The 24,239-nt window shown below is 36.5% G+C and overlaps 1 protein-coding gene across 10 annotated transcripts in view; it reads left to right on the top strand.

Annotated features, from left to right (window-relative positions):
• The window catches only part of Znf438 (zinc finger protein 438), a 190,892-nt gene that overhangs the window by 88,262 nt on the left and 78,391 nt on the right, over window positions 1–24,239 (top strand). For 2 of the 10 annotated variants that reach the window (XM_074056199.1, XM_074056193.1), the window contains exon 3: window positions 4,737–4,817. The exons of 7 other annotated variants lie outside the window; for them this stretch is intronic. The gene's annotated coding sequence lies outside the window, so the exon portion shown is untranslated. Of the gene's footprint in view, window positions 1–4,736; window positions 4,818–4,879; window positions 4,964–24,239 lie in introns of those variants that run through there. One more of the 10 variants, XM_074056200.1, reaches the window with a different exon arrangement.

Below are 24,239 nucleotides of genomic sequence, written 5' to 3'. Positions count from 1 at the left end.
ATGGAAAAACTGTTGGAGTTTTGATGACCACATAGTCTAGCAGGATGAATTTGGACTTAGAGAGTCATCAACACACAGCTAGTTTGCACCATGGGATGGTTACTGAACCTGGGAGCAGTTTGGGAGGCTGGGAAGTTGGTCTGAAAATGTGCAGTGAAATCTCTTCAGCCTTGCCTGTTATGGGGCAAGGTCCATGGAGTGGGAATAAGTGCAGCTGCAGTACACCACAGTTCTTATCTTTGAGAAATTTTATATTATACTAGTTGGAATGAAGCTATCAGCTTCTCACCCTACTTGTCTTAATAGAGGGAAGCATGGGACTTCACTGGGAGAAAATAGCATAAGTCTTGGTTTTATGGTTATTATATACAGAATAAAAACAGGCAACATAAGACTAATGAAATGGAACGGACATCTCAGAAATATACCCAAATGTCTATAGCCAACTTCTTTTCAACAAAGGCAACAGAAACATGCAAAAGAGGAAGGGACAGCCACTTTAATATGGTGGTAGGAAATCCGGATATTCATCTGTAGAACACTGAAACTTGACCCCTGTCACTACCCCTGTACAAAAATCAGCTCAAAATGGATCAAAGACTTAAATATTTAAGGCATGAAATCCTGAAACTACTAGATGAAAACATAGGGGAAACAATTTTAAAACATTTATATAGACGATAATTTTTTAGATATGATCCAGAAGTACAGAAAACAAAAGCAAAAATTACATCAAACCAAAAAACTTTGGACAGCAAAGGAAACAATTGAGTGAAGAAATAGCCTACAGAATGAGAAAATACTTGCCTTCCCTTCATCTGACAAAGGATTAATATCCAGAATATGTAAGGAACTCAAAGAACTTAACTAAGTAATATAATTTAAATATGGGCAAGTGATCTGAATAGATGCTTTTTAAAAGAAGAAATACAGATGGCCAGCAAATATAAGAAAAATGCTCAATGTCATTAGCCATCAGGGAAATGTAATCAAAACTACAGTGAGACATCATCTTACCCCAGTTAGAATGGCTGTTATCTAAAAACCAAAACCAACAAATGATGGGAAGGAGTAGGGAAAAGGCAACTTGCATATACTCTTGGTGCAAATATAAATTAGTTCAGCCATATGGAGAACAGGTGGAGGTTCCTCAAAAAATGAAAAATTGCCAAAAGAAGGAAAATCAGCATACCAAAGAGATACCTACTTGCCCATGTTTATCATGATATCTAGATATGGAATCAATCTAGGTGCCCATCAACACATGAATGGCTAATGAAAATGTGGTATACAAACACAATGGAATATTATTCAGCCACAAAGAAGAATGTAACCCTGTCTTTTTCAGCAAAATAGATGAAACTTGGGGACATTAAGTTACACGAAATAAAACAGACACAGAAAAAAAAGTACCACATGTTCTTTTTCATATGTGAAAGAATTTGAAAAATGATAAACTTGAGTGTAGATAGTAATTCCTAGCAGTTGGGAAGAGAAGAGGGGTAGATAAAGGGAGGTTGGACTTGATGGGTGCATAGCTTATGCATGTATTGAAATATCACACTGAACTCCATTGATAGGTAGAATGAGTACATGTTAATCAAAATAAGACTAAAAAGCAAGACACACACGCACACATTTGCCTAGGTTGGCACAAGATCTGAATCCCGATACCACTTTTCTACTTCCGTATCTTATCCCACAGAAAGGTTTTCAGGGACAATTGCACCTATGGAACTGTCTATGTGATACTATGACTTCTGGACTACCTCCTGAAGGACCTTCCTGAGGCTGTGTCACAGTGAATTTTTTTTTTTATAAGCAGAAGCAGTATACTCATTCTAAAACAGCAATAAAATATATAGCAAATATACACTAATGAGCCATTAATGTAGTCATTTATTGTTATTGTCAAGAAAAAGTTCAGATGAATAATATCAGGAGAAAAGAGGAACATCACTAGAGACACTCTAGTGTAGAGTTTGTCAACACAGTTGGCAGTTTATAGGAAATGCAAGTACCTTGCAAAACACAACATACCAAAATGACACAAAGTAAAAACTATGGATAGCACTATGTATCTGTTAAAGGCATTGACTCCTTAGTTAGAAATCTCCCCTTCTCTAGTATTCCTCAACTTAACTAGATTTTAGGATTAGATCCTTAATATTTCTAGACATTGATAGCCACAGTGGCTGCCAAGTTCTATTCTCAGCGCATTGTTACCTTCAGATTGCTTTCTTTTATTTACTTCATTTGCCTCTTTGTGGTGGAGTTTGAAGAGGCCAGTTGATTATACCACATTTTTCTTTTTTCACCTTCTGAACATTTATGAAATAGACTTTATTCAAGATAAGAATAAAAGTGTCAATTTACTCTGGAAAACTAGGTGAAAGAGCCAATGTAGATCTGCATCCAGTCTTTCTACCCTTTCAAGTTGGATTGACCCAAAGTTCCCTGATGAGTTTACTATGTGGATGATTAGAGAATGTAAGTGGTTTGGTAGGCAAGTCAAACTGGTTCCACATGTGGCCAGTTTTTTGCCCTCTGTTGGGGTGTGTGGGCACGTGTGTGCCTATGGAACCCATAGTTCACTCGCTGCTGACCTACTTCCTAACCTTTATGTCATATGAACCTTTTGCTTTCTTGTGAACAAGTTCTTACAACTTTGATCTTCCCCCATAACTCTTCTCTCCCTTGTCCAGAAATTTACAACTGGTTTTTCATAGACAATACCAATATTTTCCACAACTATCTTAAGAAAAAAGCATGTAATTGTTTAGGTTCTAGATTTTAAAGGACAGCTGACATGCCTCTTTGCTCCCCATTGTCAATTCAGGGATAAGCATGCCACCTTTATTTATTCCTTGTCTTCTAAATCTTGCACTACTCTCTCCCCTTTCTAACTCATTTTGCTTGCTGAGTTCCAGGTCTCTGCTCTGTCTTCCTTAATGATGTCAGCATAGGGCTTGGAGCTATCCTCTCTACTCCTCACCATGTGATTATAATGCTTCTCCAAATTCATATATCTGAGTTTCTAGTGATCAGGACTATTTTTTTAAACTTCGTCAGTTGTATCAACCAGAAATTTTCCAAGATCAAAAGTAATGAAAAACCCTTCTGTTTTCCTTTCTTCTCTTCTCTGGCATATTTTCTCTCACTGTTAAATTCAAGTATTCCTTCATTCATACACTATCTCTACATCTACCATCCATCCTTGACTTGTTTTCTAATCATAGAGGAAAAAAAACCTATTTCTTCTCTTTAACATAGCTAACTCCAACACAGTTCTTGCTCCCATCTTCTCTTGAATTTGTTCTATATGTATCACTCTTTCTTTCCATTTCTTCCTTTTCCTAGCATTAAAAATGATTTTAAAAGAGATCAATAACAACAATAAAACCCTTGTTAAAAATTCAGCTTATGCCAGACTTCTTAGAAGAGTAAAGTTTACTAGCTAATTCCACTTCTCCTTTTTAAAGTAAATCAGCCAATTAGTAGAAAGTTTTATTCTTTTATTGCCATCCAGAAATGTCTTTCCAGGTTACCAGTAACTATTCATTTCTTCTCAGTCTTCCTTCTGCCCTAAAGAGAGCAAACCCTTTCTTTTGTTTTTCCTCCCTGATTTCGCTGGTGAATATCAATTCTTTCTGAAAATCCCCTCTTCAAGTAAATAAACCCTTTAAGAGAGGAGCAAACTGTTGCATTGAGTTGGTGTAGTAAAAGAGACCACAGAGATGATCCTGAAGTGGTACTTCCAAAGAGAAAATGAGATAGTCTTTCTACTGATTAGAAGTTGGACAGGATGTCAGAAACAAAATGAGTCATTGAATTGGTTGATTTCTTAAGGTTATGGTTGATGCAAACAACACATGGTTCTGATCAAAAAGAAAGTCCTTTTGCAGCCCAGGATCTCCTGAATTTGTTACTGTGTAACTCAAGGTTGGTGACTGTTTAGTTCTCAGTGTTGCATAATTGATGGGTGGTTCTGATTCTAAATTTGAAACACATCCTTAGAGAATTTTTAACATTTTACTTCCATTGCAAATGCCCTAGATTCCTCTTATCTTGACTGCTGCAGAAACAAAATAGATCTCACTGCTCAAGGAGTCTTTTCACAGCAACTCATCTTCTTCTCCAAAACAAGAGCCATTTTTTTTAAAATACAAATTTGAATGTGATTTCTTCTGAAAACCCTTGAGGACTTACTTTATGTATAAGATAAAGCCCAGTGAATGGAAGCTAGTGTTTAACTTCTTACAACATAATCTCAACCCAGAATTCCACACCTTACCTCTCTTACCAGTCTCCTTGCTCTCTCTTCTCTCTCTATATATATTCAGTATAGAACACAAAACCTTCCCACATTTCCTGGTATAATTAACTCTCTCCAAAATCCTGTTGTGCCTTGTATCACTTGTAGTACTTATTAAATCTGCTTTGAATATGAGATTATTCACATTTGTATCTTTAGGAAATTTCTGAGTTTTTGAGGATAAGAACTGTCTCCTACTCAACTTCTTATCTCCTCTCTCATCATGATAGTGTGTAGAGTGCAAATGTTGGATCAATTTTAAAGTGAACAAAAAGACAATTATATGCATTATAAGTAATGTCAATTTTATAGTAGTTCATATAACTCTTTTATAGCCTTATAGGTATAATAATCTAATTGGCTTCTATAAACTACCTATAAGTTCTTTTAATTTCATTACTTCCATTACATTTGCTTTCAGATAAAGATGAACAGGATGTGTCTGTCATCCAGTATGGAAGTTTTGAAGTTAGAAGACATTTGCTTAGTCAAATAATTTCAAGTAAGTCTGCTCATATCTATCTTAGCACCAGCTCAAGATTTATTTAAAAGCAAAGAATTAAGTCCACTACCCGTGATACCTCTCCAATTGCTTGGAATATCTTATAGTCACCTTGAATATGGACTCATTAGTCTTGGAAAATGGTGGTAAGGTAGTTTCTTACTAAATTTCATATGCTTTTAAAATATAGTTTGAACTCATGGTATTATTTTAAATAAGAGACTAACACCTGGAAATCATCCTTCTATTTGTGTCAAGTCTTGTTATAAAGACTTAACTATGTGCCCAACAGTGCTTTCAAAATGAATTCTCCTTTGTAGCTAATATTTTGTTTTTAAATTTTTTATACAATTTTTCTAAATGATTTATATGTTCTTATTAAAGAGCATAACTTATTAATTAGCTGACACTTAAACCTTAAATGTTTATTGACAATTTGTTTAAAAACCTGGCTTTGAAAAGTCATCTTATCCTGTCTCAACTCTTATAATTGTCTCTGTATTCATTTTCTCTTTCTTCTCCATCTTCTGTTCTGCTGCCACATAAATCTGCACATAGAATGACTTTAGTAATTTGTACACTTTTTTTTTTCTGGCAGTACTGGGTTTTCAACTGAGGGCCTCATGCTTGCAAGTCAGGTGCTCTACCACTGAGCCACTCCACCAGCCCTTAACATCTTTTAATGCCTCCCAAGTCCCTGCTGGATGGAATCCATGGTCCTTTGCCAGACATTCAAAGCCTGTTATCACACTCCCCAAGACATCCCCCACTTGAGCCAACCACACTCTTGCCTGTTCTCTGAACTCAGGTTGTCCTTCATGCCTCTGTCTTGACTTGTGCTGTTTTTGCTGTCTGTGATGTTCCCTGCTCCCCGCTTGCTGTTTTGTCTGTGCTTTGTTATCTCACATAAGACTCCCTAAGCTTTCTCTGATTACTCCAACTAGAAGCAGTAACTCTTTCTTATTTGTGTGCTGACTGGGTCTGATGTTTTGTTTTTATTGGTGTTGTAGTACATTTTACTGTGCAGCATTATCCTTTGTGTTTGTGTCTGTCATACCTCCTGTCCTAGCTGTAAGATTATAAAATCAAAATTGTCTGACTAATTTTTATCCCTCATAGCATTTAGCATAGATACTTGTTTAATAAATTAAGTAAGTAAGTGAATATGTCCTTGGCTTTTTCTCCCATCCTCCCCTCCATCTTTGATTCTTATAGACTTGTACAACCTGTATTCATTGCAAGTATTCATTCTTGTTATGCTTTCCTGGCTGCCATCTTATCCTAGCAAAATACTAACCATAGTGCAATTAACAAAGATGCAGTCAGTCCCTGACCTAAGAAATAATCCGAATTCCAGAAGGTCATGTCTCGTTCTGCTGTTTAGAGTACTGAAAGCATTTTTCCTCATAACAGTGTTATAAATAGTGCTTAGTTTCTCAGCCAGTCCTCCCAAGTACCAGTGCTGTTTTAACTATAGGTAGCCACCATGTACAACACTGTTTTGTAGAGAAATTATAGTTCTGGGCTGAGCTAGAGCTGTGGCAGTGACTCATATTCTATACTTTCCCACCAGTAGCTTTTCAGTTTTCAAAATTTGCATCATAGACATATACCCATGAGTCCCTGATACTCTGATGTCATGAAAATTAGGGGAAAAGGTCACTTGTTCTCTGGTTCTCCTCTCAGTGAATGAGGATGAGACTTTATCTGTCCTTTGACATGGTAGGGTCTTTTCTAAGCCATGTATTGACAGAGTAGGACCTATTTTAACTTCTTCCTTTTTGTTCTACAAGCAGCAGAATATATAGATATAGATAGATAGATAGAGATACATATTATATAAGTATATATATACACACACATACATCCATGTGAAATATGTAAATATGGAAAATACTTCTATGTATAGAAAAAGCATATTTATAGGTATCACCCCTATATTTGACATCACATCAGTTTTTGTGAATAAGTGATTATCATTTCTGCATGAGTATAATGATGCTTCTAGTGAAAAACATGTCAATGTGTGCATAAACAGTCCTCAGGGTTGACAGTTTAGTTTGTCAGACTGTAAGAAAAAACACTTCTTACAGTCATTAATTTATTCAGTAATCGTCTGTAAGTATTGAGCACTTTATGCTTAATGCTGTTGTCTGTTGATGCTAGCAGGTAGGGAGTGGGAACAAAAGATGTTACGAAAAGTTTGCCTCCCCTCAGGAGCTTGAAACACAGAAAGCAAACTATTTTTAAAAAAACCATTCACAGTGAAAACAATGTTATTAATTTCCATAAAATACTTTATGGGAATAATAAGAAATTTTAGGATTACCAGAATACATCATCATTATTATCTTTATAAAAACCATGGATGCAAAGATAGTGGAGAGATGTTGCTTAGTTTCAGAACAATGGTAAAGTTGTAACTAAAAAGTTGGAGAGGAAATGATACTCCAGTTTGGATTGACAGCACGAATAGAGGCTAGACACATAGACAAGTAATCTTTTCTGACTAGATCAGAAGAGTTAGTTCATATTGGGTGAAATAATAGGTAGGAAAATTAGATCAATTGTTCGACCCCAACAGTCCATAAGAGTCATCCAGATATTTTTTTAAGCCACAAGTCCCTCAAACTATTAAGTAGAACTTTTGGGGCTTGGGGCACACTCCTATTTATTTTTTAGAGCTCCCGTAATGGTTGTGATGTTCAGTCATGGTTGAAAACCCTTGAATTAGAAGGATGGGGCAAATTTGAGAGAGCTATGAATGACTTGCTGAGGTGTTGGGCCTCTGTCCCTCAAGCAGGGAGGAGTCCACAGAGGTTTTGAGATGGGTGACATGATCAAATTGATGTTTGCCAAGGTAAATGATTCCTCAGTACATGACAGTGGAAGAGAAATAGGAAACAGTTTGAATTAGAGCAGTGGTAGTGTGAAAAAAAGAGAAAAGTCAAATTTTTAAGTGCACTTAGATGTGTAGGAGTTGGTGATGTCAGTCTTGACCTCAGCATGATTTGTTTTATAAACGGATCATACAGCTTCACCCTCATTAATTTGATCTCTTTTCTCTTACAACCTCGCAACTTAAGCAGTAATTTTAGCCAGTTTGCATTTAATGGAAGAAGACCATTGTCTACTCATGTACATATCTAACTCATAATAGTAAGTGAAGTTATGTATATGAGGAATATGACCTTTGACATAATCATTGTAAAGCATTTAATAACCTCCCACATATGCAATAGCACAGCCCTAGTACTGCAAGATCTGCCGAGAACATGCATAAGGTAGTACTTGACACACAGTTCTCTAGCAATACGTTGAAATTTGAAAAACTGTTCTCAGTCATGCTATGCATTTAATAATTTTGCATTAAATTTGACACTTGTTTAATTTTCTGCCAGCGACTTATGCATGCCTCCCAACTATAGTACCCATCTCTGTTCTGTGCTTCATGTCTCTCCCTGAGCATTGCTGTGGTCAGGGCAGCTCCTCACCTACCATTTACTGTCCTCCCCTGCCGGTTTCCATCCATAAGTGCCTTCTACCCATCCTCATCTGGAAGGATAGCTGAGCCATTAGAGCAGATTCTTACAGGAGCCAAACTTTTACTTCCCTGTGGCACTTACAAGCCAGGTGATGCTAGTGATTCTTTTGCTCCTGGCCTAAGTAGGACATGATAGCTGCTTTGGTACCCCCCACTGAGGAGTCTCAAATGATATCATAGGTTGGAAATATTCCATAGCCCTTTGATGTGTTTTAGATTTTTTTATGTTTGGAGACAAAGAGCCATATTCATTAGACAGCAGAGAATAAGTTCAAAGCATGAAGTTTTGATGTGACCCATCTCCTTTTAAAAGATTTAACATTATGAATCTTTAAAGAATCACTACTTTCTCAGCTATTTTCTAATAGTTCACATATGACAACAATTTCTGCTGTGGTCATTTCTACCCATGACACTGAATTTATTGTGATTTCATAAATATTTCCATATCGTTTGACTTACTTTTCTAAATTTAAGTTTTCACTAATCGCCCAAATGTTTAAACAGAGAATGAATGGTCTGCTTAGAGTTGAGGGATCCTATAGGAAGAGGGAGGAGAAGGGAACTAAACACTTAATTACATGCCCACTCTACCATGTTCTTCACATGTATTTTTACAAATGAGGAAATTAAGATTTAGAGAGGTTTAAAAAACTTACCCAAGGCCAAAAGTGAAGCTGGCAATAGAAATTGGTTTTGACTGCAGGTCTGTCTGTCTAAACATCCTGCTCTTGTAAGTCTGTGTGATTTTATTTGTGGGGAAATATCAGTGAACTCAGGATCAGGAGGTTTGAGTACAAGTTTCATCTCTGTCACTAACAATCCTGAATAAATTATTTAATATTCTGAGCTTTACTTCCCTCATCCACAATATGACATTGACTTGTTTTATTGTCTATCTGGGCTTGTCGTGAGAATAAGCTAGTGAGATTCAGTCTGAGTTTATAGGTAGAAAAACCAGTAGAAGTTTGAGAAATTCTTAATTCAAGCAATAACAAAATCAAAACAAACATTAAAGGAGATGACTTGGACAGATTTTGTTGTATTTCACTTTTTAGCATTGCTATAAATTTTCCATAAAGAATATTGGTCAATTTTGCAAGATTCAAACTCGACCCAAACTGTATGGTGTGCCAGACTGCATCACTGTGCATTTGGTATCTTGCTGTTGAGAGAGTGTCCTGGCAACATTCCAAATACTTCTTTTCACTTACCAGAAGCGATCATTGGCTTCTGTGCCATATTAAATAGGCCTGAACTTGGATAGATATTCGTTGCCAATAAGGCAATCCTCATAACAATATGATTTATTTGACTAGAGTTGATGTTAACATTTTCAGAACAGTTTTCCTGTATTTTGGAAGACTTTCTGGCCAATTTTTATAGGTTACAGTATGGTACACACTGAAAGGCAGTTAATACGCTACTTGTGTTTTCTTCAAGCATACATATAAGTGATGAGAAGTTGGGTGGGTTTGATGGTTAACATCTGTAATCCTAGCTACTCCGAAAGTGGCGATCTGAAGGATTATGGTTCGAGGCCAGCCCAGGCACAAAGTTAGAGAGACCCTATCTCAACCACTATCTGGCTTAAGTGATGGCTTGTACGTCATCCCAGCTGTGCAGGAGGCATATGTAGAAGGATTTTGGTCCAGACTAGCCCAGGCAAAAACACAAGATGCTATTTGAAAAGTAACTTTAGGCAAAAAGGTCTGGGTGAATGGCATGTGCCTAGCAAATGAACGGCCCTGAATTTAAACCTTAGTACTGTCACACAGAGAGGGAGAGGGAGGGGGAGGGGGAAAAGACGGGGAAGGGAAAGGGAGAAGGAGTCAAGGAAAAACTTAAGGGAACTCAGTGAAGTTATAAAGAGAGTGTTATGAAGGGACAAAGAGTCTGAGAAATACCAAGGTCATGTCCTAGGCTTACACAAAACCTTTGCCCAGTTAAACTCTTAAGTCTTTCCTACATCAGATTCCAGCTGGCAGAGTAGAGGAACAGTATTAATTAGGCTTCACATGTGAATCTAGACTTGTGTACCCACTCAATCTTGGGGTCCTAACTGTTTTAGGACTCTTTTAATTATGTCATACTCAGCATCGCAAAGAGGATCCCTTATTCCTGAGGTATGACTTCAGCATGGCTCCCAGAGTCATCACTGTGCCATCCATTGTAGATCTGTGGATGGATGGCTTTAGAGTCAGGTCAAGCGAAGTGCAGGGGGAGGTAGACATAGAAAGCAAAGCAAACACATAAAGCAGAGATTGCTACATTTATTCCAAAACACATAAAGCAGAGATTGCTACATTTATTCCAAAATGTTTTGTTTAACCTGCACCATGGTTTTTATTTTGTTTTTAAAACATCAATTTGTTATTAAGTAGTGTTATTTTTGACCAATAAATAATTTAATTTGTTGTTAAATAATTTAATGCACAAATGCAGTTTGCTAGATTGTTATGCAAATTGGAAGATCTGGCGGTTTTGGTCCCACCCTTCCATGTGGTAGTCATCAGCTAGTGCTGAAGAGATGTGGCATTTATTAGATGGGTGACTGCTTTTTGGTATCATGGCCCTGCCCTCAGCTGTTTTCCTTTATATTAACATCTGTGTTAAGAGGGGAAATAAGTGTGACTGGATGGTATATGTCAGTATAAGTAATAGGTGGTACTAATGTCTAGGGTAGCCATAACAATGTACCATAAACCAAGTGGCTTTAAACAGCAAAAATTTACTCTCTTACATTTCTGGAGGCTATAAATTTGAAATCAAGGTGTTACCTCACATGCACATAGGAGAATAGCCTTCCTTCCTCTTCTAGTTTTTGGACACCCAGGCATTTGTTGTCATGTGGCAGCATAAATCCAAAATCTGTGACCCTATTTTTTAATGGTTGTCCTCTCTCTTTGTCTGGCTGTGTCCAAATTTTTCTCTTGGAAGGAACTAGTTCTATTGGATTAGGACCTGTCCTAATCTGGTATGACCTCATCTTAACCTGATACCATTTGTAAAGACTATTTCCAAATAAGGTTCTGCTAACAGGTCCAGGGTTTAGAACATTAACATGTCATTTTGGAGGGACACAAGTCACTCCATAACAGATGTCATATTTCTTTGTGGACTGTAGAGTAAGTGGTTAAGTCAGTAACCCTTGAGGCAGAATGTTTCCATTCAGATTTGCAACTTATTTGCTGTGTGATTTTAGACAGGCTGATTTCTCAGTGTCTCAGTTTCCTGATCTATAAAATAGGGATAAAGGCACTTATTTCATGGGTTTATTCTGGGGACAAAATGAGCTGTGTATATGAAAACTTAGAACAGTGCCTGACACATACTGCATGTTCAGTAAACCAGACCATCATTATTATTATTATTAAGTGTACACATGGAGTAACAGCGGCAAAAATTATTTAAAATAGTATAATGAAATAAAACCCATATAAACCAAGGATAGTAGGTAGAAATCATGTATAGAGAAAAAGAAACTTGTGTGCATTTCTTTTGCCCCCCAAAAAGAGAGAGTGAAACTGAAATTTTGATAATATTTGCTTTTTATTGCAAATAATTATAGTACATCAAAAGTATTTACCCTACTCAGTCCTCTAGATCACCTAACTGAACCCTGTAAGCACTTGAATCTGACTAAAGACAGAACTTGAGGAAGGAAAGAACTTCAAACCCAGAAGCATAGACATTGACTATGGAGTTAGTGAGCACAATGGCTTGTAAACACCAATGAGGAAATCACTCCAGGAAGAGTGACTAAGTTACTGACATCTAAGCATTCCATCTGTCTCCTGAGAAGCGCATCAATAGCCTCTGCCTTCTTCTCACAAATTTTTGGTTGAAATTATTCTGGTCTCTCATCTCTGTCAGAGATTGAGGCTGAGTCATTTTTTAAAATTTAAATCATACTTTTATTTTGAGATGAATTATTTCATTTTTCACATAGACTATATGTAAAATAGTCATGCAACTTGAGCTTTATTAGAAACTGAGAACTCTGAGTCAAGTGCCAGTGGTTCACACATGTAATCCTAGCTACTTGGGAGGCTGAGATTGGGAGGATCCCAGTTGGAGACCAGCCTGTGCAAATAGTTCACGAGACCCCCATCTCCAAAATAACCAGAGCAAAATGGACTGGAGGTGTGGATCCAAGTAATAGAGTACCTGTTTTTCAAGTGCAAAGCCCTTATCACTCTGGTAGAGAAAATGTAGAGAAATGGCAAGAAATGGAGGGTTGAATATGATCAAAGTAAGTTATTTGCATGTATGAAAATATCATTGTGGTACTCAGTAATTTGTATGATTAATATATGCTAATAAAATAAATGGTAAAAAATGTTTGATATACCAGTAAGAATATTGCTCTATGGGTAAATGGGTATTGAGTTTGTGAACTACAGAATGTGTATACTTCAGTCTCAAAAATACTGCTGTGTAGAAACATTCAAATTATCAAAAAGTCAAGATATCTTACCTAAATGGTGGAAGGAACATATATGTGCGTGTTGTTTCTGAGTTGTGATTTTATTTCAATAAAAGAAGTTAGGCTGCTTAATTTTTGGCAAAAAAATAGTTTTTTGTAGTCTGAGTATTAATAATTAGAACTTTTAAACTCAATGATGTTTCATAAGTGAAAGAAAGCCAGCTCAAACCATCTTATGAAAATAAAGGGAGCTTAATTGTTTATGTAACTATGGTTTCCAGAGGTGCATCTGGCTTCAGGAATAATACAGCCAGGAACTCCAGTGATCTCATCTGGACTCTCTTTCAGCTCTGCTGGCTTCTTTATTTGTCATTCTTCAGACAGTCTTATGTTCACTAAGATGGCCACAAGCAGCTCAAGATTGTCATTCTTCTAGTTTAGCCATCACCACCAAAATACAACTTGTCAGGCCAACTATCCAGCTGTCTCTATTGACTCTATGTGTGGTCCCTTGAATAATCAATGTGGCTTGCGGTATACTGGTGGACCAGCCTGGAACATGTTTTCCCAGTATTGTGGTACAAAGACACTGGCTGGCAACTATAAGCCCCATTGGGATCTCTTGGAGCAGGAGAGGCTTTCTTGAAAGGAATCAAAAAGAGATGGGAATGTGTGCTTGTAGCCCAAAACTGTCATGACTTCAAATCACTAAAATATGGAATGTGAAATTCACATTTTCACATTGTAATTTCTGTTTTAAGATAGCAATTAAACAATTTTCTGCCTTCTATTAAAAGTACTGTACAACAATGGAAATAGAAAGAAAAATTTCAACTCTTTATTTGATGAGAGGTAAGTGATATCAGTAGTCTTAGTCCCTAATATTTGAAGACAAACAATATGATGCCATGACTTAGTAAAGCCAAGGAAGTTGAAAACCGTAGCACTACAGAGACAAGTGCAGTGCTATCAGAAGACTGGAATTGGTGAGGCAGGGTGCTAAAACACTTGACCAACTGTCAGATGATCCACTGGACTTCAGGTCCTCACCCCACCCCAGCTCGACAACTCTTGTCTTCTCTGGACACGTTTACACTACAGAGGACCTACACAGGGCCACACCTACAGTGGGCAGTAGGGTTTAGTGGAGTCCTGTTGGTTAGGTACCAGGAATAATAAGTGTCATATACAAGGGCAAATAAGAGCCTTCTCAGCATCAGCACTCAAATGGCAGCATCAAAATGTGATAGCAGGATATGCAAAGTGTTTACCATTTTTGAGTTGTCCCAACATTGGAATTTGAAGTGGGAAGTTTTGGATCCTATTTTCTTAAAATGTTTGGCTTTTGGGCTGAGGAGAGGGGGCTGTTGCTCAGTGGTAGAGCACTTGCCTGGCATATGCAAGGCCCTAAACTAGATCCCAGCACTGCAAAAATAAATAAATATATAAACTTTAAAATGTTTTCTTCTTCTTTGTATAAAGCTAGATAATTAGGAATAAGTATCAATACAGAATATTAGCTTTTGTCTTACCTTTCACCAGTGAAGAAGAAAAGAGTCCTAAATACTGTTTTCTTCTAAAAATTAGAGAAGGTACCAAAATTTGAAGTTTAGCAGATGTATTTTTCACATTTTAATTACTTAAAAATAACTCTTTTTAGGATTCAGTGAATGTTATTCTTGACTATATAAATAATAAAATATGCTATTATGGTACTTTTGTGTTAAAAATCTTTTTTAAATTGCAGTTTATGTTTTTAAACATTCTAAATATTAGTCTGTAAATATAGGAAAGTATTTGAACTGAGATGGAGTTCCCTTCTTTCTTTTTGGATTACTTTCTAATGCTCAATGAAATGGAATGCAAATGTCTTTCCTCACTTAAAAATGTTGTATTTTATTTCTTATTATACCTTAGTGAGACCAAAATAATACAGAAAAATAAAAGATGAAAGAGAACCAGAATTTTTCTTGCCTATATAACTTCTTAAAATGGTCCTGAATCGCTTTTTGCTTGACAAGCAGACCAACTAGTCTATTATGGATTCTCTAGATCGTGATATTTTATAGAAGATTTTTGTAGTTTTCTTTTGGTTCAGTGAGGTTAAGAATTTTAAATTAGAATTATAGAACTGGAAATCATCCCTCTTACTCATTTTATAAATGAAGGAACTGGAGTCCTGAGAAGCCATGATTTATCCAAGGTCACACAGTTAATAGTGAAGACCAGATGAGACTAAGGGCCTCCTAGCTTTCAGTTCAGTGATTTTCCTATGAGACTTTTCAGGTTTATTTGCAACACCGACATCATATGTACAATGTCCATAATTTATTTCATTAGGCCCAGTTAGCAAATTATAGGTCTATGCTTAATCTCCTAAAGCTGAGGGAATTTCTGGGATGAGGAATACTGACAGTGACAAAAAGCATGAATGGCAATAAGTATTTTTGAAGAATCCACAGCTAGGGAGAGGATGTTTCTTGATGAGATTCTCTTTCATTCTGCTGTCTAAAAAGAACACTTTTGCTTATTGTTCTCTAGGACCTGGTTCTACCTCTGGAAGGTTCTTCTTGCCCATTTTTCTTCAGTGTCACACTTAGGTGGGCACTGGGAAATCTGCCCTCAGTGGAGGCAGTAGCCTTTGTTTCTCAGTTTCTGTCCATGCACTCTGAAGGACTTGAGCATTGTTTTAAGGATGAAATAATCAAAGCCTCATAGGCAGGACTTGGGGCTTTTGGCAATGCTGTTTCTCCCCAAATTTAGCTAGCCTTTGATTTACCTTCTCGTAGTAATTCCAAGTACAGAGTGACTACATGTCCCAGGTTGGCAGGGACAGTCTTAGTCTGTAGCTCCTGTCTTGACATGTTAACTAATAATGCCTCTTTCTACTCTCAGAAGTATTACAGTTTGGACAGTGAATTGCAGTAAGCACACCCAAGCTTGATTTTTTGTTTGCTTCTGACTCATGCTTCACTGTCTCTCAGTTTACATGGGATCTTCAACAACCATTTGAGATGGATTTCATCTGAAGGTAACATGCTTGACCTGATCTACAACGTGATGAAGTGCCTCTGTTTATCAGAGAAAACAGCAGGCTATTTTGTTCAAAGTCTTTGTCAGTATTTTCTCTTACTATGTGAAATCCAGAAGCAGTCAGTGTTTCCACCCTTCAGAGCCCCCCCAGATTTCTGGATTCTCTATTTCCTTTCATTTCTGTTCTCAAACCTTTCAGTGTTTGTTCATATTTCTTTCTTGTAAATCTTGATAAAGAGAGCAATTGGACTTTGTTATTCTAATAATCTGTTTCCCTTCTCTTGTCTCTTAGTTACATACGTGGTAGACACTTCCATTTTTAAAATTGAGGTATACAGCTGTCTGTAGGTATCCGCAGGGAATTGGTTCCAAAACCCCCAAAGATACCAAAATCCCTTATATAAAATGGCATAGTATTAACATATAAGCAATACCCATCCCCCTGTATACTTTAAATCATCTATGCACTACTTATAATGCCTAACACAATGTAGATGCTATATAAATTGTCATACCATATAGTTTAGGGAATAATGATAAGAAAGGAAGTCTGTACATGTTTGGTTCACATGCATTTTTGTCAAATAGTTTTGATCTGAAGTTATTTGAACCCAAAGATGCAAACCACACAGATATGGAGCGCTAACTGCAGCTTACATATTCTAAACACACAGCTTTTAAGCATTCATTTCAGTGACTTTGGCAGCTGAATACATCTATGTAACCGCTACTCAAAATATATATTTATATAGAGAGAGAACATTTCCTTTGCCCCCCCAATGGAAGCCCTTTTTTAGTTAATTGCCCACTTTACACCTCTGGAGGCCACCACTTTTTCACTTCTATTACCAAGGATTTCTTTAGCAAGCAATATTTTATAAAATATGTGTGTTTTGTGGCTGTATGCCATAACTATCTTCCTATCTTTTCCTTAGTTTCTTCATCTCCTGCTGCCTGGCTACTAAGCAATTGCTTCATATTTTAGATTTTCACTTATATTTTTGGTCAGCACCTCCCTTAAAGATATTGTTTTTTTATATTAGTTTGGGAAGCTATAATAAGTAGACACCCAAAATGTATACTTTGATTGCAACAGTATGCTGGAGGCATTCCTGATTGATAGGTGACTTTCCAAAACCAGACCTTTTGAGCCCTCCAACAACTGGGGAGAAAGCAGGAACATACCTGATTTGCTTCTGAATCACCTGGGAGGTGATATCTTTACTTCACTGACATTCTTTTGGGGAGAACTACTCACAAGGCCACATCTGGTATTGGGGGACAAGCCTGGAAATGTAAACTCTGACTGGGCAGAGTTCCCTGTGGCAGCTCCTTTTGACGGGAAAGCAAAGCTTAGGCAGGTTAATTTAATGTCACAGCTTTTATTTCATTTTAGTAACATAACACTATCTTACATTTCTTTTTTGTCTTTGTGTTACTGCTTTGGCTTTGTGTTATATATTCTTTCATGCTTTCTAGGTAAACATTTCAGTATTTAAAACAAAAATATGGTATTGCATCTCTATGGTAGAAATGTTGAAAGCAAAAGCATATTTCCTTAGATTATGCTTATAAAATTAAAATTAGTTCTGGGTGCCAATGGATGTAATTTAACTTTTAAAAGACAAAAATTCTATTTTTACTTAGTATTGTACCATTTTTATTCAATATTCTACCAGAGAGCCCAGCCAGCAAAGTAAGTCAAGTAGAGGGGAAGGACAAGAAAAAAAATTGTAGGAATGGAAAGGAAGAAAACAAATGTCATTCATTATTGACCAATGATCTAATTGTCCATGTAGAAACTTCCAGAACTCTAAATTATTAAAGCTAATTAATGAGTTTAGCAGGGGTTTTGGATATAAAATCAATATGGGGAAGCCAGTTGCATTTCTATAGCCCAACAACAAAAGCAAAGCAGAGAATGTAATTGTAATTAGCATTCTACAGAGCCATGTATTTATCAAAACTCAGAATTAACATCCAGACTGTGTTTACTAAACTACTGCCTTTGTTCTGATTGTCTCAGTTTTTCTATGATGTCCTTTTTCTGTGGAGCCAATCCAGGATACCATATCACATTCAGTGGCCATCTCTTCAGTCTACTCCAATTTGTGCAGTTTCTTAGCTTCTTATCTTCCAGGAACCTAATACTTTTGAAAAGTAGTGGTCATGTCTTTTGTAGAATGGACTGGATTTGTCAAATGTTTCCTCATGATTATATCATGTCATATCGGGGGTAAGTTATATCTACATAACTTTATGGGTGGTGTTAACTTTGATCACTTGATTAAGTGCTAGATTTGTCCACAATGAAGTTAGTACAGTAGTCTTGCCTTATCCCTGGAGGATATGTTCCAAGACCTCCAGTGAATGCTGAAACTGCAGGTAGTACTGAACTTTCTGTATACTGTATTTTTACCAATACATATCTATGAACAAGTTTAATTTATAAATTAGGTATAGTAAGAGATCAGCAATAATAGCTAATAATAAAATAGAATAATTATAAAAATATCCTACAATACAAGTTATGTAAATGTGGTCCCTTGCTGTCTCTCAAAAGATACTTCTTATTATTTTCTCTGTACACTATGCTTGTTTCATCATGTTCCCTGCAGCATTGCCACACAGTACCAGGGTTAATCAATCCTTGCATGGTTTATGCCCTGGTGCCTCCTTTGTACTTTTATGAATATATATTCTGTTGGGCATCTTCTTCAGAAGTGCCTAGTTTCATCACAACTAAAGACTTGCTTTGGATGGTATGTTGTTTCCTCAGGCAATTTATTCATCTCTGCCAGAAATGCAGCAACAGCTTCTTTATTTGCAGACAGGTCTTTCCTACAAAGTTTTATATCTTTCAGTTTAAACCTGTCCCCAAGTCTATAAACCATCCCTTACTTGCAGTAAGTGCTTGGTGACACTCATTTCATGGGGTTCTTGCTTATCTATTCATATAGGCCCAGCACTTTCTGGTGCAACACATTGCCATCAGTAGAAATATGTTTTTTTGTTTATGTCTTTTGACTACAAAACTAATGCCTTTTCTTCTTTTTCTTTTCATTTTGGTGGTAGTGGTGTTTGAACTCAGGGTCTTTCTCTTGCTAGATGGTAATTTTCCACTTGAGCCACACCCCTAGTCCTTCTTTGCTTTAGTTTTTTTTTCTGTATAGGATCTCTTGGTTTTGCCTGGGGCTGGCCTTCGACTGCAGTCTTCCCAGCTATGGCCTCCTGTGTAGCTGGCCACTCCCAGCTTACTAATTGAAATAGAGTCTAACTTTTTATTCATGCTGGCCCTGAACTGATACCATCTCAAGGGTTTTAATTCTGAACTTATGGAAGAGCAGTCATCCAAAAATTATAAATACACCCCTAAAGAACAAGATAATTTTCCTGCCTTTATATCGTGACTTAATATTAAAACCATGATAGTTAAACTGGTGTGTGGTGTAAGGATATACAAACTGAATAATGGGAAGAATAGAGAATTCAAAAAGAGATCCATCTATCTGTAGAAACTTTGTTTACAACAAAACTGCTATTGTAGATCAGTAGGAAAAGATGGACAGAGTTTTCAGTATATGGGGCTGAGGCAATAGATTGTATGAAGAGAATGAAATTGGTATTTTACAACAGGCAAAGTTAAAATATTATAAATTAATGATTATCATTTAATTATAAAACTAAAAACTATATATTCAGAAGCAGAACACAGGAAAGAAACTGAAGGGAAAACAAAGCTGCCAAAAGAAATGAAAACAGTGGGACTGTATCAAACTAAAGAGATTTTCCACAGCAAAGGAAACAGTCATCAGACTCAAGAGACAGCACACAGAATGGGAGAAAATTTTTGCCAGGTACTCATCCAATGAGGGATAAATATCTAGAATCTACAGGGAACTCAAAAAACTCAGTCCCCAAAGAATCAACACTCCAATGAAGAAATGGGCACATGAATTAAACAGGGATTCTCAAAAGAAGATGACACTTAGATTTCATCTCACCCCAGTTAGAATGGCCATAATCAACAGTAATAACAACAACAAATGCTGATGAGAATGTGGTGAAATAGGAGCCCTTATACACTGCTGGTGGGAATTCAAGTTAGTACAACCACTATGGAAAGCAGTATGGAGATTTCTCAAAAAGCTAAAGATAGAATTGCTATATGATCCAGTGGTACCATTACTGGGCACTTAGCGAAAGGAACATAAGACAGGATACAATGGAGACACCCATACACTGATGTTCTTTGCAGCACTATTCATAATAGCCAAGCTTTGGAAACAACCCTGGTGCTCTACAACTGATGAAAGGATCAAGAAAATGTGAGATAGACACACACACACACACACAAAGGAGTATTACTCAGCCATAAGGAATAAGGACATGTAGTTTGAAGGTAAATGGATATAGTTGGAAGACATCATGTTAAGTGAAGTAAGCTAGTCTCAGAAACACAAAGGCCACATGTTTTCACTCATACGTGGAAGATAGATCCAAAAGATAAACATATATACAGCAACAAACATGATCATATACAAACTCAGATGTAGAACATGTTTATAATAGTGAAACTACTCTGGAACTTGGAGAAAAAAGGAAAGTAAAAGAAAATGATAGCACATCAGTAATATTGCATAACATAGATGTGAAGGTAGAGCATATAAGGATGTGTACTGAACACTGTTAAAAATGGGGAGTGGGAGGTAAAGAGGTAAGGGAGAGTAATGGAAGGAGTTGAACGGACCAAAGTAAAGTATACCCACAGTGGGCATACATTGAGTCACCCCTTTGAACATCAACTTAAATATTAATAGTGAAAAACAGGACTATTAAAATAGGTAGTCTGGGGAGGGTACTAGTGGGAGCAAGGAGAGTGAATGAAGGAGATTAAGGTGACTGTATGGTAGATGGACTTCATATACCTGTATGAAATAGAATAAAGAAGCCTCTTGCAGTTGCTTTAAGTGGGGCAGAGAAGGTGTTGAGGGGAAGTGACGATGGGGGCAATGTACTAATACACAATAAAAGTCTAGTCAGAATTGTCACTATAATCCTCCTGTATAATGAATATATCTTAATTAAAGAATCTATTAAAAAAAAGAAATGAAAACAAAGCTGGAAAGAGTACAGTAGAAAAAAGATGATACAGGAAAAATAGTGAAGTCATAGGTATTAGAAGTGAGAGAAGTGAGCAAAGTCAAGTATACCTTTCAAAGAGTGATATATCGACTGTTACTCCAGAGGCACCTGCACATCCATGTTTATTGCGGCACTATTCACAATAGCCAAGTTATGGAAACAGCCAAGATGCCCCAGCACTGACAAATGGATTAAGAAAATGTGGTATCTATACACAATGGAATTTTATGCAGCCATGAAGAAGAACGAAATGTTATCATTTGCTGGTAAATGGATGGAATTGGAGAACATCATTCTGAGTGAGGTTAGCCTGGCCCAAAAGACCAAAAATCGTATGTTCTCCCTCATATGTGGACATTAGATCAAGGGCAAACACAATAAGGGGATTGGACTATGAGCACATGATAAAAGCGAGAGCACACAAGGGAGGGGTGAGGATAGGTAAGACACCTAAAAAACTAGCTAGCATTTGTTGCCCTTAATGCAGAGAAACTAAAGCAGATACCTTAAAGCAACTGAGGCCAATAGGAAAAGGGGACCAGGAACTAGAGAAAAGGTTAGATCAAAAAAAATTAACCTAGAAGGTAACACCCACGCACAGGAAATCAATGTGAGTCAATGCCCTATATAGCTATCCTTATCTCAACCAGCAAAACCCCTTGTTCCTTCCTATTATTGCTTATACTCTCTCTACAACAAAATTAGAGATAAGGGCAAAATAGTTTCTGCTGGGTATTGAGGGGGGGGAGTGGGAGGGGGTGGAGTGGGTGGTAAGGGAGGGGGTGGGGGCAGGGGGGAGAAATGAACCAAGCCTTGTATGCACATATGAATAATAAAAGAAAAATGAAAAAAAAAAAAGAAGTGTTCAGAATCAGTTGTTCAATAAATACGTCACATAAAAAAAAAAGAGTGATATATCTTAATTGTAAAATATCGGTATTTACAATATGCTAGGAACTGCATCATTTGTTTAACTTTCTCATGGTGTTGAGTTATGTGCCAGAAATCATAAAGTGATCTAGGAATTAGGTTATTTTAACGATCATTCTTCTGACAAGTCAGTTACCCTATCATTTGTAGAAAGTGAAAGACTGAAAATCACTTGACTTGTTAAGGGATTTGCTATCACTCTCTCAGTTTGGGGAACTTTATAAAAAAGGCTTAACTAAGATTTATCAGATGACAGTTAAACTGATTACTCCTTTACATAGAGGCACCCTACTTAACCCAGTATACTTAGAAAGGGTTGTAAGAAATATTAATTTTAGCATGTTTTCCAATATGTAATTCTTAGAGAATCTTTAAAGTATATGCCTTAAATATATTTTTATCAAAGCCTTTAAATGTAGATCTCTCAGTTTAAAGAAAATGGTTGCCATTTAATATAATTGAGAAGCTAGTCTTCATTTGTATATTTATCTTCCAAATCAGGCATCTTTGTTTTACTGAAAGTCCAACTTGATTTTTTTAACTCAAATAAATATGTTAATACATGCCTCCATGACAACCATCACATGGCTGAATTCTAATTCTAATACAGATAAATAGATAAGGCACAGAGCCTTACCATGTGTTGCCTGGATACAATAAGGTACTGCTGCCTTCACTGTTTCTTTTGTGTTCACTAAAGTCTCCCAGAGAGATGCTTCTTTAACAATAATAAGACTATGGAGGAGGTAAGGTCCTTAAGTAGATTATCCTTACTTGCTTCATTTTATAATGTATCTGATGTACAATGTATTAATATGGGCCCAAATACTCAATTTCTTAGTAAGATATATATGAGACAGAAAAAGAACAAGGTCAATTTTAGTGCATTGGTTAAAGGGGGATTCACAGATAAAGTTATTTTAATTTGTCCCTTTTTAGCATCCTGGAGGTTTTTACATCTCAAAAAGTATGCCTTTCTTTTGTAAAGTGGGGAAAAGGTGATTGTGGGAAGGGGAAAGAGGTTGGCATGATATCTTAGCTGCCAACGCACTCCCAGAAAGATTAATATTAAGAGGAATAAAAATTGAAGACCTAGAAATTGATTATCTTAAAACCATCTGTGCCTACATATCTCTTGGAAAGTCTTTGTGCAAACCCAGATACACTTCAGTTTGAAGGCCATTGATATCGTGTACAAGTAGAGTAGATCCATCATATGTACACACACACACACACACACACACACACAGCCAACAACATTTAGAAATTAAACCTTTCTGAAAAAGAAGACAACTTGAATCTCAAGATTACAAGGTACGAGGTACACTATGTGCATGTGCCTTGGCCTTGTGAAGTTTCTGGACCTCAGAGATAAATAACATTTCTCTGGGATAACCAGGCAGGTAGGTTGAGTTATTTATAAAGAGGAAAATTACATTGACTTCAGATTTCATTCAGTGAAAAAAAAAATGTAGAGCATAATTGTAAGACTTTAAAGAAAGGAACAAGTAACATAGATTTTTATATATCTCTAAATAGTCTTCAAGTCTTTCAACAAATACTTTGGAACTTAAAAGAATGAATTCTTTTGGGAATTTATTGAGGCAGCACTAGATGACTGACTTTTTAAAGTTAGCTTTGCAAAGTAAAAATTTGAAGCAGTCAGAACACCTTGTGCCAGTGCTGAAAGTTCTTTTTTTTTTAAATAATCATTTGTAGTGGATCTTTATAGATGAACTGTTTGTTGTGATAATACAACTATGAGAGAACTGACCTACTTCTCAGGCCTTTGGAGTTCTCCAGAAAAAAATAGAAAAGTCATTGCTTTTCAGCAGTTTCATTGATGGAAAGGATTTGAACAAGAAGCTTGAGAGCTTCAGCTCTCAAGTAGTAGTAGCTCTCAAACAGTAGTTTACATACAGGTTCAACTTTTCAGCAAAAAGGTAAAACAGTAAGTTTTCATAGCATTCTCTAAAGACTCTTGTTCAGTACCATGAGTGTTATTACAAAATTTTTTCCAAGAAACATTAACTTTGAAATTTTCAAGGTAGAACAAATTAAAATTTAAAATATCTTACATGTTTGAATTTGAAAAACCCTGAATGTTGGTAAGGAAAGGGAAAGCTAGCTAGGTTGGTGGCACACACCTGTAATTCTAGCACTTGTAGGCTGAGGATTCAAGTTTGAGCCCAGCCTGGTCTATGTAGGAAGACTCTAGCTCAAAAAGAAAAAAGTGGATATAGCATCTATGCCACTTTAAAACAAAACTACATAGATGTGAGCTATAGTGAAATATTGTCCTGTATTCCCTTTTGATAATTCATTGAAGAAGAGTATTGTA

The sequence above is a fragment of the Castor canadensis genome, chromosome 15 (assembly GCF_047511655.1).
Source record: "Castor canadensis chromosome 15, mCasCan1.hap1v2, whole genome shotgun sequence".
In the NCBI taxonomy this organism is placed as follows: Eukaryota; Metazoa; Chordata; class Mammalia; order Rodentia; family Castoridae; genus Castor; species Castor canadensis.
This window is presented reverse-complemented; position numbering and strand designations above follow the sequence as displayed.